The sequence below is a fragment of the Budorcas taxicolor genome, chromosome 21, assembly GCF_023091745.1.
Source record: "Budorcas taxicolor isolate Tak-1 chromosome 21, Takin1.1, whole genome shotgun sequence".
Lineage (NCBI taxonomy): Eukaryota > Metazoa > Chordata > Mammalia > Artiodactyla > Bovidae > Budorcas > Budorcas taxicolor.
The window spans coordinates 35872339-35890351 of NC_068930.1; the positions used below are offsets into that span (position 1 = coordinate 35872339).

An 18013-nucleotide genomic window follows, 5' to 3' on the forward strand; every position below is an offset into this window, starting at 1 on the left:
CGATGAAAGTGAAAGAGGACAGTGAAAAAGTTGCCTTAAAACTCAACATTCAGAAAACTAAGATCATGGCATCTGATCCCATCACTTCATGGCAAACAGATGGGGAAACAATGGAAACAGTGTGAGACTTTATTTTGGGGGGCTCGAAAATCACTGCAGATGGTGACTACAGCCATGAAATTAAAAGATGCTTACTCCTTGGAAGAAAAGCTATGAAAATCCTAGGCAACATATTAAAAAGCAGAGACATTACTTTGCCAACAAAGATCCATCTAGTCAGAGCTATTGTTTTCCCAATAGTCATGTATGGATGTGAGAGCCGGACTATATAAAGAAGCTGAGCACTGAAGAATTGATGCTTCTGAACTGTGGTGTTGGAGAAGACTCTTGAGAAGTCCCTTGGACTGCAAGGAGATCCAACCAGTCAACCCCAAAGGAAAACAGTCCTGAATATTCTTTGGAAGGACTGATGCTGAAGCTGAAACTCCAATACTTTGGCCACCTGATGCAAAGAACTGACTCATTTGAAAAGACTCTGATGCTGGGAAAGACTGAAGGTTGGATGATAAGGGGATGACAGAGGATGAGATGGTTGGATGGCATCACTAGTGTGATGGACTTGAGTTTGAGTAGGCTCCGGGAGTTGGTGATGGACAGTACAGAACAGGGAGGACTGGCATGCTGTAGTCTATGAGGCCACAAAGATTTGGACATGACTGAGTGACTGAACTGATCTCGTTGCTATGGCTTACTGTGCCTGTTTCCAAGATATGCAGCAGAAGACAAAGAGATCTAAATTTCTGGGAAAAGTTAAACACAACTGAACTTCATGTTTTAAATAAAATTCAAATAACAAATGCTATATACTAATTTAATCAATCACTTCTGAGACAAAACAAGGGAGAAAGAAAGAAAAACAGAGGGAAAGGGGAAGGAGAAAACTGAGATTTCTCGCTTCCCTCTCTTAGAACTCTGTCAACTCCCCCTGATAATCTGACAAAGCCTACTTTACCAGCATGTGAGATAAGTGCAATTGTACGGTAGTTTGAGCATTCTTTGGCATTGCCTTTCTTTGGGACTGGAATGAAAACTGACCTTTTCTAGTCCTTGTCCACTGCTGAGTTTTCCAAATTTGCTGGCACATTGAGTGCAGCACTTTCACAGCATTATCTTTTAGTATTTGAAATAGCTCAGCTGGAATTCCATCACCTCCACTAGGTTTATTTGTAGTGATGCTTCCTTAGGCCCACTTGATTTCTCATTCCAGGATACTTGGCTCTAGGTGAGTGATCATACCATTGTGGTTATCTGGGTCATGAAAATGCTTTTTGTACAGTTCTTCTGTGTATTCTTGCCACCTCTTCTTAGTATCTTCTGCTTCTGTTTAGGTCCATACCATTTCTGTCCTTTCCTGTGCCCATGTTTGCATGAAATGTTCCTTTGGTATGTCTAATTTTCTTGAAGAGAGCTCTAGTCTTTCCGATTCTATTGTTTTCCTTAAATGGAGTATAAGGGATCATGAAAGGGTGGTAGGATCAGTAAATTATACATTGCATGGAATCTATAGACTGCAAAGAATTATTGGAGTCACATGATCAGAGAGAAAAAGGAAGAAAGAAAGATGACAGGTAGAAGAGGGATAGCTGAGACTGAGATCCTAGAAGGAGAGTCACTGCTAGTGAGAACAAGGCAAGACCATAGGAATGAGCAGAAGACAAAACCACTGGAGCAAAGAAATGTAAGAAATTTAGAGGATAGCAAATGGTACAGCACGCACACTGAGCCTGAAAATTATACCTTCAAGGAATAAGGAGAAGTGACCTGGAATTCTATTTAAGTGCTGCAACGGGAAGGGGAAGCAGGTGGTATAGCTTGATGGCACGTGCTTCGAATTTGAGGAGTTTTAGGAGCTGGGAGAAAGACTGCCTAAAATACCAGTGAGGAAGAAGCAGGAAACATAACCCACCTCTAGGATCAGAGATAGGGGGGCTGTGGGGGTGAGGTGGGAGGGAGACAACTACTACTTAAAACAACTGGAGGAAGCAGAATCCCCACAGGTGAGTCAGCGTTTAGCTAGAGCAAGAAAGGAAAGGGGATGTTCAGAGAAAAGAGGAACAAAGAAAATGTTGCTGATGATACTCAGTTCTAGAGGGCAAAGTGGTAGAATTTCATGAGTAATGCAGACATAGTTCCCTGATAACTACTGAAACTGAGCATCTTTTCATAAGTTCACAGGCTATTCAAATTTCCCCCATTTTTAATTGGGTTATTTGTTCTTTTACTGATGAATTTTAGCTTTTATAAAGTCTTAATATATGGTATCTTCTCCCAGTCAAGCTCATCTTAAGTTTTTTAGTATATAAATTTTAATGTATCCATCAATTATGCTTGTCTTATCTAAGAAAGCTTCTTGTAGTTCAATGTCATAAATATATCCTTCCAGATAATTTAAATTTTTTTTTCTCATTTGTTCTTTAACCCATCAATAATTTATTTTTTTATATTATGTGAAAATAATCATATTTTATTTGTAATTTAATTGCATTACCATCAGAGAACAGGTTGTGTCTGGATTCTATACTCTTGTCTGACTTCTATTTACTGAGACTTCTTTATAACCTAGGAAGTGATCAATTTTTGCATATGCTTTGTGTACACTGAGTGCCAGTGAATATACACACATACACATACATATATGTATTTATATGAGCTCAAGTATAATTGTATCTTAATTCTATATTCTTGCCATTTTTTCTGATCTATCAGTTTCTGAGTAAAGGACATTAATATTTACCACTATGATCATGAATATATCTTTCCCCCTTGTAATTCTATTAAACTGAGTTTTAAATATTTCAAGTCTATGCTGTTAGGTACCTAAAAGATTTGTACTTTTATACTCCTTGCATGATTATTCTTTTACCATTATATAATTTCCTTCTTTCTGTTATCAATGCTTTTCATGTTGAATTTCACCTGGTTTGATATGAATACTACTATTCTAGTTTTAGAGTACATCTAAAATATAAAGTATTTTGCCTGGATTTTTTTCTCTTTGTTTCAAACCTTTCCTTGACATTTTAAATGTGTCTCTTATAAGCAGTATATTTGCTGTTGCTCACTCAGTTATGTCTGACTCTTTGCGATCCCATGGACTGCAGCATGCCAGGCTTCCCTGTCCTTCACCATCTCCTGAAGCTTGCTCAAACTCATGTCCACTGAGTCGGTAATGACATACAATCATCTCGTCCTCTGCCATCTCCTTCTTCTCCTGCCTTCAATCTTTCCCAGCATCAGGGTCTTTTCTAATGACTCTCCTCTTCACATCAGATGGCCAAAGTATTGGGCTTCAGTTTCAGCATCAGTCCTTCCAATGAATACTCAGGGTTGACTTCCTTTAGGATTGACTGCTTTGATTTGCTTGCTGTCCAAGGGACTCTCAAGAGTCTTCTCCAACATCACAATTCAAATGCATCAATTCTTTAGTGCTCAGCCTTCCTTAGGGTCCAACTCACATCCATACATAACTACTGGAAAAACCAAAGCTTTAACTATACAGACCTTTGTCAGCAAAGTATGTCTCTGCTTTTTAACATGCTGTCTAGGTTTGTCATAGCTTTTCTTCCAAGGAGCAAGCGTCTTTTAGTTTCCTGGCTGCAGTCACCATCTGCAGTGATCTGTGGAGCCCAAGAAAATAAAGTCTGTCACTGTTTCTCCACTGTTTCCCCATCTAGTTGCCATGAAGTGTTGGGACCAAATGCCATGATCTTATTAGTATTTTGAATGTTGAGTTTGAAGTCACCTTTTTCACTCTCCTCTTTCACCCTCATCAAGAGACTCTTCAGTTCCTCTTTGCTTTCGGACATAAGGGTAGTGTCATCTGCATATCTGAGGTTATTGATATTTCTCTCAGCAATCTTAAATTAAGCAGTATATAGTTCAATTTAAAATGAGAGGTTTAATTCAACCACCTTGACTTTTAGGAACTGAATTTAATCAGTTTATATGTATTATGCTTGCTAAAATATTTATATTTAATATCTACCACTATCTTTCATGTTTTTCACTTACTATGATTTTCCCTTTTTCCCCTTTCTCTTGTCTTCTATTTAGTTGAAAGGGAAAGTCACTCAGTCGTGTCTGACTCTTTGCAACCCCATGACTATACAGTCCATGGAATTCTCCAGGCAAGAATACAGGAGTCGGCAGCCATTCCCTTCTCCAGGGGATCTTCCCAGCCCAGGGATCGAACCCAGGTCTCCTGCATTGCAAAAAGATTCTTTACCATCTGAGCCACCAGGGAAGCCCAAGAATACTGGAGTGAGTAAGCTTTGGTTTATTCACTTTCTCTTTTCCTCTATTTGGAAATCGTGCCCACTTGTTTTCTTCCTTTAGTAGCCAGCCTTAAACAAAGACTCCTTAAAGAAGACAAGGATTTTATCACACTAACTTCCCTCCAAACTCCTACAATCTATCTTCTATGTCTTAGTATTGTTTAAGATTGTAGCTCCACCTTTCTAAATTTAACTGTGTCAGTATTTTTTTAAAACATCAATAGTTAATGAGATTTACTGACATATTTTACAGCTATCTTTTTATCTAGCTCCCTCCTCCAGGTTACCTTTTCTTCTTTGCTGAAGTATATCTTTAATAGTCCTTTCATTAACAATCAGTAGGTGGCAAACCCTTAGCATTTGTACATCTAAAAATGGTTTTATTTCACTCTTGCATGTGAATTATCCTTTGAATGGGCACAGAATTCTCCATTAAAAGTTATTTCACCTTATAACTGCAGGTATTGCTCCACTCTTCTTTTGTTCATAACAAGGGTTATTGTTATTCCTCTGTGGTTTTGTTTACAGTTTTATCCTTAACTCTAGCATTTTGCGGGTTCTCTAGAATGTGCATGCATGCTAAGTTGCTCAGTCATGTTTGACTCTGTGCAACTCTTTCTGTCCATGAGATTCTCCAGGCAAGTATACTGGAGTGGGATGCCATTTCCTCCTCCAGGGGATCCTGGGCTGCCAGGCAGGTTCTTTACCACAGCCCTTCTCTACAATGTATCTAAGTATAAATCTATTTTTATTTAGCCTGCTCAGCTCTACAGTTACCCTCTTGAGAACTCAAAGTAAGGAAAATGCCAACAGTATTTTCTCCAAATATTGCATGTCCACTATTCATCCTCTATTTCAAAAGTCCTAGAAGGCATATATTAGAATTTCTCAATCAATTTCTGTTTCCTATTTTCCATCTCTTCAGTTCTCTGAGATATGTTCTAAATCCTCTTAAGTAATATCTTTCAATTCGTAAATTCTCTCTTTCATCTCTTTTTCCAATGTATCATTTATTCTTACTAATTGCAGGTTTTAAAAATTTCACTGACATTTTCATTTCTAAGATGTTCTCTTTTATCTATAAATGTTCAAAATTAACATCCATCTTTTATTTCAGAATTTTCCTTTTTTTATTTCATCTTTCCTTTGAGGAATTTAAACTCATTTAGTTGAAAATCCTCTTTCAAAAAATGACCTTTTGGGCCTTCCCTGATGGCTCAGTAGTAAAGAATCCACCTGGCAATGCAGGAGACATGGGTTCAATCCCTGTTTGGGGAAGATCCATGTGCCTCTGAGGAACAAAGCCCGTGTGCCACATGGGCTTATATACTTAGCCTATGCTCCAGAGCCCAAAACTGCTGAAGCCGATGTGCTCTAGAGCCTGTGCTCTGAAACAAGAGAAGCCGCTGCAGTAAGAAGCCCACACACCACAACTAGAGTGGCCCCCAATGGCCACAGCTAGAGAAAAGCCCGCACAGCGATAGAGACCTGGCTCAGCTAAAAATAAATAAATAAACAGGTGGTTAAAAAGTGACCTTTTTTCATTACCTCATCTCTCATTTGTTGTTTACATCTTATATTTTTTCCTCCTGTGCTTTGATATTTTACTTTGCAACCTTATTTTGCATTTCTTTCTTTTACTTTAGTTTTTCACTTTGCTCACGCTCACTACATGTGTACTAGTTTTATGGTTACCATCATCTGGCCCACCATGGTCCCACTTTCAGAGGTCTTTTATTGGGGACTTAAAGGTCTCACCCTTCAAGAATATAGCAGACTTAGTCATGAGCCAGAGGGCCACTCTCTTTTATTGCTTCAGATGTCAATTATCACAGGCCACAACCCCAGGCAGATTGTAGCATTCTTTGTCTCCTAGTGCAGAACACTGCACAAACCTAAAGTTTTATACCATGAGTCTGGATCTGTTTTCCCACTACAGTCAGGGTGTTTCAGCCTTCCTTATCCCATAGGACTTGTCTATTAAGTGTGTGTCCCCAACTCCATTTACCTGTGAATATTTTTGTTTGTTTTACTCCTGATCCACTGGGATTTCTATTTCATTTTTGAAAATCCTTTGTCTCTTTAATTAAAAAAAAAATACTGTATGGCAGAAACCAACTCAATATGGTAGAGCAAATTTAAAAATAAATTGAAAAAAACCTTGTGGAAATTAGCTGTGGAATATTACACACTAAATAAATATATTTTATCATTTATACCTCTTGTGTGTAAGAAGTGGAGAATATTTTATGCACTCACAATGCCACCTTGATTAGAAGTCCATGTTTTCCTTATGAATAGTTTTTGGTTTACATAATACATATTGGTATATTTGATAACATCAAACTAAAACTGTATGAAAAGGTCAGAGAAAATACCTATAGATTACAAAGCTAATATAAATATGCAAAAACATTTTTAAAAATAAGGTAGGCTTGTGTTCTAAAATTCTAGTAGAATAATTTGAAAAATTTTAGATTCAATACATCTTGATTATCCTACAATTGAAAGGCATCATTATACTGAGAAAATAGATCATAGAAGAACTCACAAATATGGAATGTGCCACAGAGGAGTTAAGAGTGTAAAATGTAGAAACTGATAGAATAGGTTCAAATCTTGGCTGCGTTACATACTAGTAAGTTACATAAACTCTCTCTACCTCAGTTTCCTCATTTGTAAATGAAGATAATAATAATGCCTATAACATCAAAGGGTTGTTATCAGAAGCAAATTAATCTATGTAAAGTATTTAGTACAAGTTAGACACATAACATGCTATACATATTTGTTAAATAAAATTGTTACATTAAATTTTTATATGAAGATAAAACATAATATCCAAATCCTGAAAAAGTAGATTTATAACTGAAATTAAAAACAAAAAAATAAAGTTATATATGCTGTACCTGTTTTGCTGTTTTATGAGTGCCTTGAATTGTCCTCTTTGATTTTCCACCAGTTTGACATTTAGATTTTCCTTAAGGCAAAAATAGATAAATATATAGATCAACAAATAGATAATATAAAACTGAGCTATGCAAATCTTCCAGGCATGCTAACACCTAATTCCCTTCCACAGACCATAGACTAATCTATACATGGTGGAAACAGTGGCAGACTTTACTTTGGGGGGCTCAAAAATCACTGCAGATGGTAACTGCAGCCATGAAATTAAAAGACACTTACTCCTTGGAAGGAAAGTTATGACCAACCTAGACAGCATATTAAAAAGCAGAGATTACTTTGCCAACAAAGGTCCATCTAGTCAAAGCTATGGTTTTTCCAGTAGTCATGTATGGATGTGAGAGTTGGACTATAAAGAAAGCTAAGCACCAAAGAATTGATGCTTTTGAACTGTGGTGTTGGAGAAGATTCTTGAGAGTCCCCTTGGACTGCAAGGAGATCCAACCAGTCTATCCTAAAGGAGATCAGTCCTGAGTATTCATTGGAAGGACTGATGTTGAAGCTAAAACTCCAATACTCTGGCCACCTGATGCGAAGAACCGACTCACTGGAAAAGATCCTGATGCTGGGAAAAATTGAAGGCGGGAGGAGAAGAGGAAGATGGAGGATGAGATGGTTGGATGGCATCACTGACTCAACAGACATAAGTTTCAGTAAACTCCAGGAGCTGGCGATGGACAGGGTGGCCTGGTGTGCTGCAGTCCATGGGGTCACAGAGTCAGACATGACTCAGTGACTAAACTAAACTGGCCAACATGAACTACAGATATAATAAAAAACAAATTTCCAAGGTACCAGAGACTGTTTTAATTGACTGGTTTTCTTAGAACAGGAAAAAATCAGATAGTCTGACAATTTAAAAACAAAGTCAAATGAGTGATACCCTTCAACTTACATACAACTCTTTTGAAAATACTTTTTGAATTCAAATTTTATTTTGACAATAAAATTAAGAATAAATTTTTTACCATTTAAAAACTCAGTATTTCCTGGTCACTATGCTTGACCTCCCAAATTGTATGTAATTATTTTATATTGTTAGGTTAATCATGTTCCCATTATGGCTTACAATTGTAATTATCTTTTATTTTTTGTCTGGCTATTGATTTTGAACACTGATAAATATCTTTCATTACTGTGATTATGTAATTATTACTCACTTAATACCATTGTATAATGATTGGTAAATGGAAAAATAATGGAATTCTTTACCACCAAAGCTACCATTTAATAGAAAAACCTGTAATCACTTTTTAAAATCCAGATGCACATCAGATTATCTTGGAATTTTTTGAAAACTACAAATGCTCAGGCATTGTTTTTCCTTCACCAGAGCTCCAGGTGTGTTTCTAAAAAACTAGACTATATGAGGATCTTTTAATTTTATCTAGTTTGTTTCAATTTCTATTTCATATTCAGTGCTCCCATTTCATTTAGTTTATGTTTTCCAATTTCTCCATCTCTTTTTTTTATGTTCTTTCTGAAGCCTTTATCAAATGTAGTAGAAAAGCTCTTGTATAAATAATATGCATAATATATATTTTATAAAACTTAGGAATTTTTGCCTAACAAAAAATTTGTGACATTTTGATTCCACTTGTTTTCGCTGTTCAGTTGCTCAGTCATGTCCGACTCTTTGTGACCCCATGGACTGCAGCACACCAGGCTTCCCTGTCCTTCAGCATCTCCCGGAGTTTGCACTAAACTCAGTACTCTTGCCTGGAAAATCCCATGGATGGAGGAGCCTGGTAGGCTGCAGTCCATGGGGTCGCTAGGAGTTGTACGCGACTGAGCAACTTCACTTTCACTTTTCACTTTCATGCATTGGAGAAGGAAATGGCAACCCACTCCAGTATTTTTGCCTGGAGAATCCCAGGGACAGGAGAGCCTGGTGGGCTGTCGCCTATGGGGTCACAGAGTCGGACACGACTGAAGCGACTTAGCAGCAGCAGCAGCATGTCCATTGAGTCAGTGCTGTCATCCAACCATCTGATCCTTGTTGTCCTCTTCTCCTGCTGCCTTCAATCTTTCCCAGCATCAGGGTCTTTTCTAACAAATCAGCTCTTCACATCAGGTGGCCAAGTATTAGAGCTTCAGCATCAGGCCTTCCAATAAATATTCAGGACTGACTTCCTTTAGGATTGACTAGTTTGATCTCCTTGCAATTCAAGGTATTCTCAAGAGTCTTCTCCAACATCACAGTTGGAAAACATCAATTCTTCAGCCCTCAGCCTTCTTTATGGTCCAACTCTCACATTTGTACATGACTACTAGGAAAACCACAGCCTTGACTAGACGGACCTTTGCTGGCAAAATGACGTCTCTGCTTTTTAATATGCTGTCTAGGTTTGTCATAGACTTTCTTTCAAAGAGGAAGCGTCTTTTAATTTCATGGCTGCAGTCACCATCCACAGTGATCTGTAGAGCCCAAGAAAATAAAGTCTGTCATTGTTTCCAACGTTTCTCAGTCTATTTGCCATGAAGTGAGGGGACCAGATGCCATTAACTTAGTTTTCTGAATGTTGAGTTTTAAGCCAGCTTTTTCACTCTCCTTTTTCACCTTCATCACTTGTTTGACTTAGTATAAATAGAATGCTAGAGTTCTAACTTAAAAATTAGATATGCAACAAGCAACAAAGGTTTACTACATAGCACAGGACTTCCCTGGTGGCTCAGACAGTAAAGAATCTGGAGACCCGGGTTCGATCCGTGGGTCGGGAAGTTACCCTGGAGAAGGAAATGGCAACCCACTTCAGTATTCTTGCCTGGAGAATTCCATGGACAGAGGAGCCTGGTGGGCTACATACAGTCCATGGGGTTACGAAAAGTTGGACACGACACAGTGACTTTCACTTTCACAGGGAACTATATTCTGTATCTTGTAACTTATAATGGAAAATAATTTCAGAAATAACATATGTGTATATGTATAACTGAATCACACACAGAAAAAGAATTCTACTTTTTGAAATTTAGTAATATTTACCTTTTGGTTAGTTTTTCTAAATGTTCTATGGACATCTAACTACAATGAATGAGATACTAAATTTTAAAAATATTTGTAGAGGATAATAGAAATCTATTATAAAGTATTAATGACATCATTTAAGATGCTCCTATTCTTATTTTTTTGTATTTGATAAAATATTCTGAGAAATGTTAATATGTCTCACTATGATTATATATATCTTTTCCCTTATATTTCTTCTGATTTTTGCTCTATGTATCTAGTTTCTGCTGGTTTATGACATCTATCTTCTTTGTGGATTGTACCTTTTATCATTAAAAATATTCATCTTTGTTTCATTTAAAAATAAATTAAATAAAAAATTAAAACTCAGTATTTTGTTTTAATTTATCTGATTTATGAAATATAGTTTCATTTTGAAAAGGGAGATTCTCGGTTCTTTTGTATTTCTGCAGTTAGAGCTTTCTCACTTGCTCTTTTTAGGAAAGACACTACTGTTTTATAATCATTCTATTCTTGAGAGTTATTCCAAAACAGGAGTAAAATTCTGTAATGTACAACAGAATAACTTTCCTTTCTGCAAAGTAATTTTGAACCAGAACAGTTGAGACAGTAAGAATGAAGTGAGCCATAACACCTACAAACAGTTTATCTGCACATCAATGGGCCTGTCTCACTATTCTACCAGGGTTAGAGGCAGAGAACTCTTTACTCCCCTACACAGCTGTTTATTCATCCTTTCATCACAGAGAAGAACGTACCAGAAGGCTTTTTAGAATATCCATTAGAATAATCAGCTTAAAACAAGTACCAAAGGAAACAGGAATAAAACAAAGAACAGAAGAAAACTTTTAAAAATTGAATAATTAGCCTCAGAAATATCTGCATATAGCCATAAAAGAATGAGCTATTTTTAAAAAAGCAAAAATAAAGATTATGCTGTAAGTGGCAACATTTTAACAATATAAAATAACCCTTATTAAAAATTGTGATATTAACATTTTTCCCTTGTCATTATTATAGATATTCAGAAAGTTCTAGTTCTCTATGCTCTTATTTTCGTTATTTTGCAGTAAGCATATACGAAGCTTTAAAATTGTACTGGCCAAGTTTTTATATACTTACATGCAGTATCAGGATATACATAGATATACTGATACAGGATTCGATTCATTATTATATTCTCTTTACTTTCATTTTTTTGAATAGAAGCAATTTTAATAAATAACACCTTCGGATTACTTTGAGAAAATAAAACTTCATGAAATTATAACACAGGGCAACCATAACATATGTTCAGGGTTCACGCTACTTTTGTACTAAATAACGTTGCCATATTTTTCAATCAAAGAAATGAAGTAATAGTAAGCTCCATAGGAAGACTTTAGCTAGTATGGAGCTAAATTTAAAAAGAAAAATTTAACTTCCCTTCTATTTAATAGTTTTTGTGATTCAAAATAACCACTCTCTAAAATATCTAGGAAGAATGACAATGAGAAGCTACTAAGGAAGGACTGGTCCAAGCAGATATTTTAAAATACCATAATGCCTATATAATTAAAATAGTGTGGCACTCACACATGAATTAGATAAACTAGTAGAAAAGAATGTAAGTACACATGAAAATTCAGTTTACAATAAAGGTGGCATCTCAAGTAACTAGAGCAAAGACAGACTTTATAGTAAGTGATCCTGGGACAACTTGTTACCCATATTGAAAAAGATAAAATTAAATCCATATATATAAGAATAAACTGCAAATGGATCAAAGTTATAAATGTAAAAAAGATAAAATAAATTTAAAAATAAGATTTTAAAGAAAATTTAAGTAAAACTAAAGTGTAAAAAAATTCAAACATAAATAAAGAATATAAACTTAGGTGAATTCCTGTATAGCTTGAAACATCCCACTGTGTAAGGATATTTTCAGAGAGAAGAATACGCCAAGTAGAAATGAGCCAGCTTAACAGATCTTCAACTAGACAAATCTAGAAAAAATTTAACCCTCAAAATAAGAGTGATGGATTATAATTCATTAACTAAGAAACCATGAGTCTATAAAAGCTTTCTAAAATACATTAAAATGCTTTTTAAATACAAAGGGGGATAAGGAAAGCTTTTCCTTACACTAGAATGTCAGCTAACAAACAGTAAAGGAACAATGGGACCAGCACATCACCACTTTGTAACCACCAGAGCAGCAACTTCTCAAATTTAGAATTATCAAAGGAAGCTAAAAGCAGTGGGTAGACTATCTCAAGAGAAACAGGGTATTTACATATTCTAAAACTATCTTACCACAAATTACTAACTACAGAAGAAATAATTTGTTACTTAACAGCAGAGAAATTTGGACAAAACAACCTTAACCAAGTTACTAAAGCTGACATCACTAGCAACAAGAAAAACCACCATCATGTGCTCCTATGAGGCAATGGAAAGAACACAACGCAATTTTTGTAGTTGTTGTTCAGTTGCTCAGTTGTATCTGACTCTTTGCAGCCCCACGGACTGCAGCACTCCAGGTTTCTCTGTCCTTCACCATCTCCTGGAGTTTCCCTCCTAAAATACATAACTAATCTACCCAGGAAAAAAAAAATCATACAACTCCAAGGCTGCAGTACTGCCTACCCTACAAGCCTTCAGAAAATTTCACAGTGAGGTCTACTCTGGCACATTCCAACATCCTGTTTCCTGCGTCCCCTATTCAATGTTCTAGATCTCCAGGACCTAGGCGAAGCTCACACTGCTAGACATTGAACTCAACTGACTGAAGAGAGAAGACACTTTTTCTAGTTCAAATAATAATGAGAACTAAAAGAAATGTGTTTTATTTTCTAAACCATTACATCAAATTCTATCTAATCACAGTAAATACAATGAATTTTTTAAACCTATATTATAAGAAGGATTTAATAAAAAAAAAAAATCTAAATCTCCTATAACTTAAAAAAAAACTAATCTGCGGGACTTCGCTGGTGGTGCAGTGGTAAAGAATCCACCTTGCCACGCAGAGGATGCAGGTTCCATCCGTGGTCTGAGAAGTCTTACCAGAGCCCATATGCTGCAGGGCAACCAAGCCTATGTATGTGCCACAATTACTGAGCCCACATGCTCCGGAGCTCGTGCGCTGCAACATCTCTCGTGATGCAATTAAGATCCTGTGTGCCATAACTAAGACCCAGCGCAGCCAAAGAAATAAATGAATATTTTTAAAGAAAACCCATCTGCCAGTCATAACCACACACCCAATTTCATCCTTGTATGAAACTGAAACTATGTCACTTACATTTGCATATTAGGTAAGATTTAAAAAGCAGTTAAAAATTATTTCTGATTTCATACATACATAGTTTTCAGTCCGCCTACTGTTCAAGACTAAATATATCTTCTAATTTACAACAAAAATGAAACTTTTAAAAATACATACCATCATCATCTTTGCTTTCTAGTGGAACACTCCAAGCTATTAGGTTTCTTGCTGTACGACCCTCCTCTGCAACTATTCTCCTTACTTTGTCATGACTATTAGAGCGCTGGAATGAAGCCTATGCACAGATAAGAGAACATGGCATTAGTCTGTTAGTCAACATACAAAATATAGTTGGCAAACAAATTCATCATTACTCTTCTTTTCTCAGAAAGAAAACAGTTAAAACTAATTCAGGATTGGAAAGGTGCTTAAACAGAAATAAGAGTAAGGCACAGATCTTTCTCAGTTCTAAAATTTTACAAGACTGAATTTTACAACATTAAAAATAAATCATTTTAAGAATAAATTCAACCTAAGATTTTAAAAAGTGTCCTAAGGAGCACAAACACTGCTGTGTATCCATTTCAGCACCACTCCTCATTATGTATCAACAGGTTAAGACATAGTTTTTACAAACATGCTACATATTTCCTTTGAAAGCTCTCCACAACATAAAATGTTTTTCAAGATGTCTATTTTTTCCCTATGGATAATGCTAAACTAAATCTTCACTCAGTTGTAAATTTCCACTGCATAGAATCTAAACATAAACAATAAATTATTATTAAATAATAAACATAAATAATTCTTATAAACTTACAAATTTAAGTTGCAAAATTTAAAACTCTGCCCTCCTGCACACAATGTTGTGTGTGTATGTGTGTGTGTGTGTGTGTGTGTGTGTGTGTGTTCTTGCTTCTCTAGTCCCAAACAGCTGAAACAACACTAGCCTACAGGTTCAGCCGCACCAAGACCCTGGGCAAATGGAAGCCAAGTCCTATTACCAAGTCCTATTACCAAGTCTCAAAATCAAAGTGTTGCTCAGTCATGTCCGACTCTTTGCAACCCCACGGACTATACAGTCCATGGAATTCTCCAGGCCAGAATACCGGAGTGGGTAGTCTTTCCTTTCTCCAGGGGATCTTCCCAACCCAGGGACTGAACCCAGGTCTCCTGCACTGCAGGCGGATTCTTTACCAGCTGAGCCACAGGGAAAGCCCCAAAATCAAACTACCTTCCCACAAATGAACACTATACCAAAATAGTCCACTTGTCTAAGCCAAGAATCTATGAAAATAAAAGAGCTCTAAAGCATGCCCATGAGCATAAGGACACAGCCTCCTTGCCCAACCCTAACTCCGTGTGGGCAATCGACCGCCTTCTGAAGAGAGTTCCCTGCTGAGTCCAGCCCAAAATCCTAGTCCAGCATTAATGGTGTGTTCGTCTTCTCTTCTGGTTCTTGCCAATCTAAACTCTCAGCATCCTTGGAATCCTTAGGCAACACACATTTACTGGGCAATTACTATGTGCAAAGCACTGTATAAGACACTGAGAAGAACACAAAAATATATGGTAGTATGATGACAGAGGATGAGATGGCTGGATGGCATCACTGACACAATGGACATGAGTTGGAGTAAATTCTGGGAGTTGGTGATGGACAGAGAGACCTGGCGTGCTGCAGTCCATGGGGTTGCGAAGAGTCGGCAGAGCGACTGAACTGAACTGAACTGATGCTGTGCTGTGCTTATTAGTCTCTCTGTCGTGTCCTACTCTTTGCAACCCCATGGACTATAGCCTGCCAGGCTTCTCTGTTCATGGGGATTCTCCAGACAAGAATACTGGAGTGGGTTGCTCTTTCCTTCTCCAGGGGATCATGCCAACCCAGGAATCGAACTGGGGTCTCCGGCACCGCAGGTGGATTCTCTACCAGCGGAGCTACCAGGGAAGCCCATATGGTAGTGTACTTGTCTTCAAAGAAGTAACAGTTCAAATTAGAGGACCAAGCGCATAGGAGCAAAAGGTAACATACGGATTAACCTGTACGGTACCTAGTCTCCAGAGATGCCCCACTTCCCCTCAACAAACTCCTCCTCCTGATGTTCCTATCTTTGTATGATCCCCTCCCCTACAACCTGGCTCTGTGACCTGCTTTTTTGACCTATAAAATGAGGCGGAAGTGACACAGCTAATTTCTGAAAATAGGTCATAAGAAGCTTCACAGTCTCTACCTGGGTCTCTTGGAATGCTCCCTCTTGGGATATTCACTCTAGAAATCCAGCCATCAAGCTATGAGAAGCCAAAGTTACCAGGAGAGATACCACATAAGGGCAGCACTCTGGCTGACAGCCCCAGCTGAACTCCCAGCTGACAGACAACATCCACTGAGCCATCCTGGACATTCCAGCCCAGTCAAGCCCCAGATGACTGTGGCATCCCAGCACCCCAGGCATCCCCAGGCAGAAAAACCACCTAGTCAACCCTCAGAATCAGGACAGATAACAGGAACTATATATACGCACACTAATCCCCAATATACAAATCTGTATTTCTGTATTTATCTGCACAGAGATATTGAAACTGAAAGATATTGAACCTTTCATTTCAATCCTACACCACAAGTTCATTTTAGCCTTCCTCCTTCCTTACTTGTAATTTATTTCTCCATTAGTAAGAAACCCAGCTCTCATCATCTAAAATATATTTACTTATCTGTTCAGTTCATATATATATATACACACATATATATATGTAGTTTTAGGAAAAGGTCGGGCAGGGGGGATTCCCTGGCAGTCCAGTCCAGTGGTAAGGACTCTGTGCTTTCACTGCCAAGGTGGGTGGTTTAGTCACTAAGTCGTGTCTGACTCTTGCAACCTCATGGACTGTAGCCTGTCATGCTCCTCTGACCATGGGATTTTCCAGGCCAGAACACTGGAGTGGGTAGCCGTTTACTTCTCTAGAGGATCTTCCTGACCCAGAGACTGAATCCAGGTCTCTTGCACTGCAGGCAGATTTTTTTTACCAATTGAGATACCAGGGAATACTCTTCACTGTCAAAAGCCTGGGTTTAATCCCTGGTCAGGGAACTAAGATCCCACAAGCTTCGCTGTGCAGTCAAAAAATAATAATAAAAAAAAGTTTCATAACTGCTAACCCATATCTGTGAGAAACTCATTTATTAGCAAGATTATATTTCTATACAGGTTTATCTTTAGCCTTACAGGATCCAAAGTACTAGATTTTGTATTTTCCTTAATTACTTAAATTAGTTGTTTCCTTCATTAAATTGTTATTTTCCTTAATTACTTAAATTGGTTCTTCTCATCTTCACCCTTTCAGTGTGGTTACATTACACACTTACATTACTCTTTATGTTTTAGGTTCTCCTCAGCTACTGGTTGATTTTAATTGCTTGCTTATTTGGGAAATACATGAAAGAAATACAACAAACTATTCTCAAACAAAGGAACTTATTAATGAGAAGTATGACTTTGAAAATTGGGAAAGGAGTATATCAAGGTTTATATTGTCACCCTGCTTATTTAACTTACATGCAGAGTACAACATGCAAAATGCCAGGCTGGATGAAGCACAAGCCAGAATTAAGACTGCCAGGAGAAATATCAACAATCTCAGATATGCAGATAACAGCACCATTATGGCAGAAACCAAGAGGAATAAAGGGCCTCTTGATGAAGGTGAAAGAGGACAGTGAAAAAGCTGGCTTAAAACTCAACATTCAAAAAACTAAGGTCATGGTATCTGGTCCCATCACTTCATGGCAACTAGATGGGGAAACAAGGGAAACAGTGACAGACTTTATTTTCTTGGGCTCCAAAATCACTGCGGACAGTGACTGCAGCCAGGAAATTAAAAGATGCTTGCTCCTTGGAAGACAAGGTATAACAACCTAGGCAGCATCTTAAAAAGCAGAGACATTACTTTGCCGACAAAAGTCTGTATAGTCAAAGCTACTGTTTTTCCAGTAGTTATGTATGGATGTAAGATTTGGACCTGAAAGAAGGCTGAGCATCAACGAATTGATGCTTCTGAATTGTGATATTGGAGAAGACTCTTGAGAGTCCCTTGAACTGCAAGGAGATCAAACCAGTCAATCCTAAAAGAAATCAACCCTGAATATTCATTGGAAGGTCTGATGCTGAAGCTGAAATCTAATACTTTGGTCACCTGATGCTAAGAGCCAACTTGTTGGAAAAGAGCCTGAGACTGGGAAAGATCAAAGGCAAGAGGAGAAGGGGACAAAAGAGGATGAGATGGCTGGATGGCATCACTGACTCAATGGACATGAGTTTGAGCAATCTCTAGGAGATGGTGAAGGACAGGGAAGCCTGGTGTAATTCAGACCATTGGGTTGCAAAGGGTCGGACACAGTTGAGCAACTGAACGACAGAAATGCCTTTGAGAGAAGAAAAAAGTCACTATATGCTAGGGCAGGGGCTCACAAGCAACTTCTATAATAAACAATTTACA

At 37.6% G+C, this 18013-nt stretch overlaps 1 protein-coding gene across 1 annotated transcript in view; it reads right to left on the minus strand.

Annotated features, from left to right (window-relative positions):
* The window catches only part of SCAPER (S-phase cyclin A associated protein in the ER), a 353763-nt gene extending 339970 nt beyond the window's left edge, over nt 1-13793 (minus strand). Inside the window, exons 1-2 of the mRNA XM_052659727.1 lie at nt 13700-13793; nt 7244-7314 (exon numbers count right to left, since the gene is read on the minus strand). The gene's annotated coding sequence lies outside the window, so the exon portion shown is untranslated. The remainder of the gene's footprint in view (nt 1-7243; nt 7315-13699) is intronic.
* Nucleotides 13794-18013: the final 4220 nt, after the last annotated feature.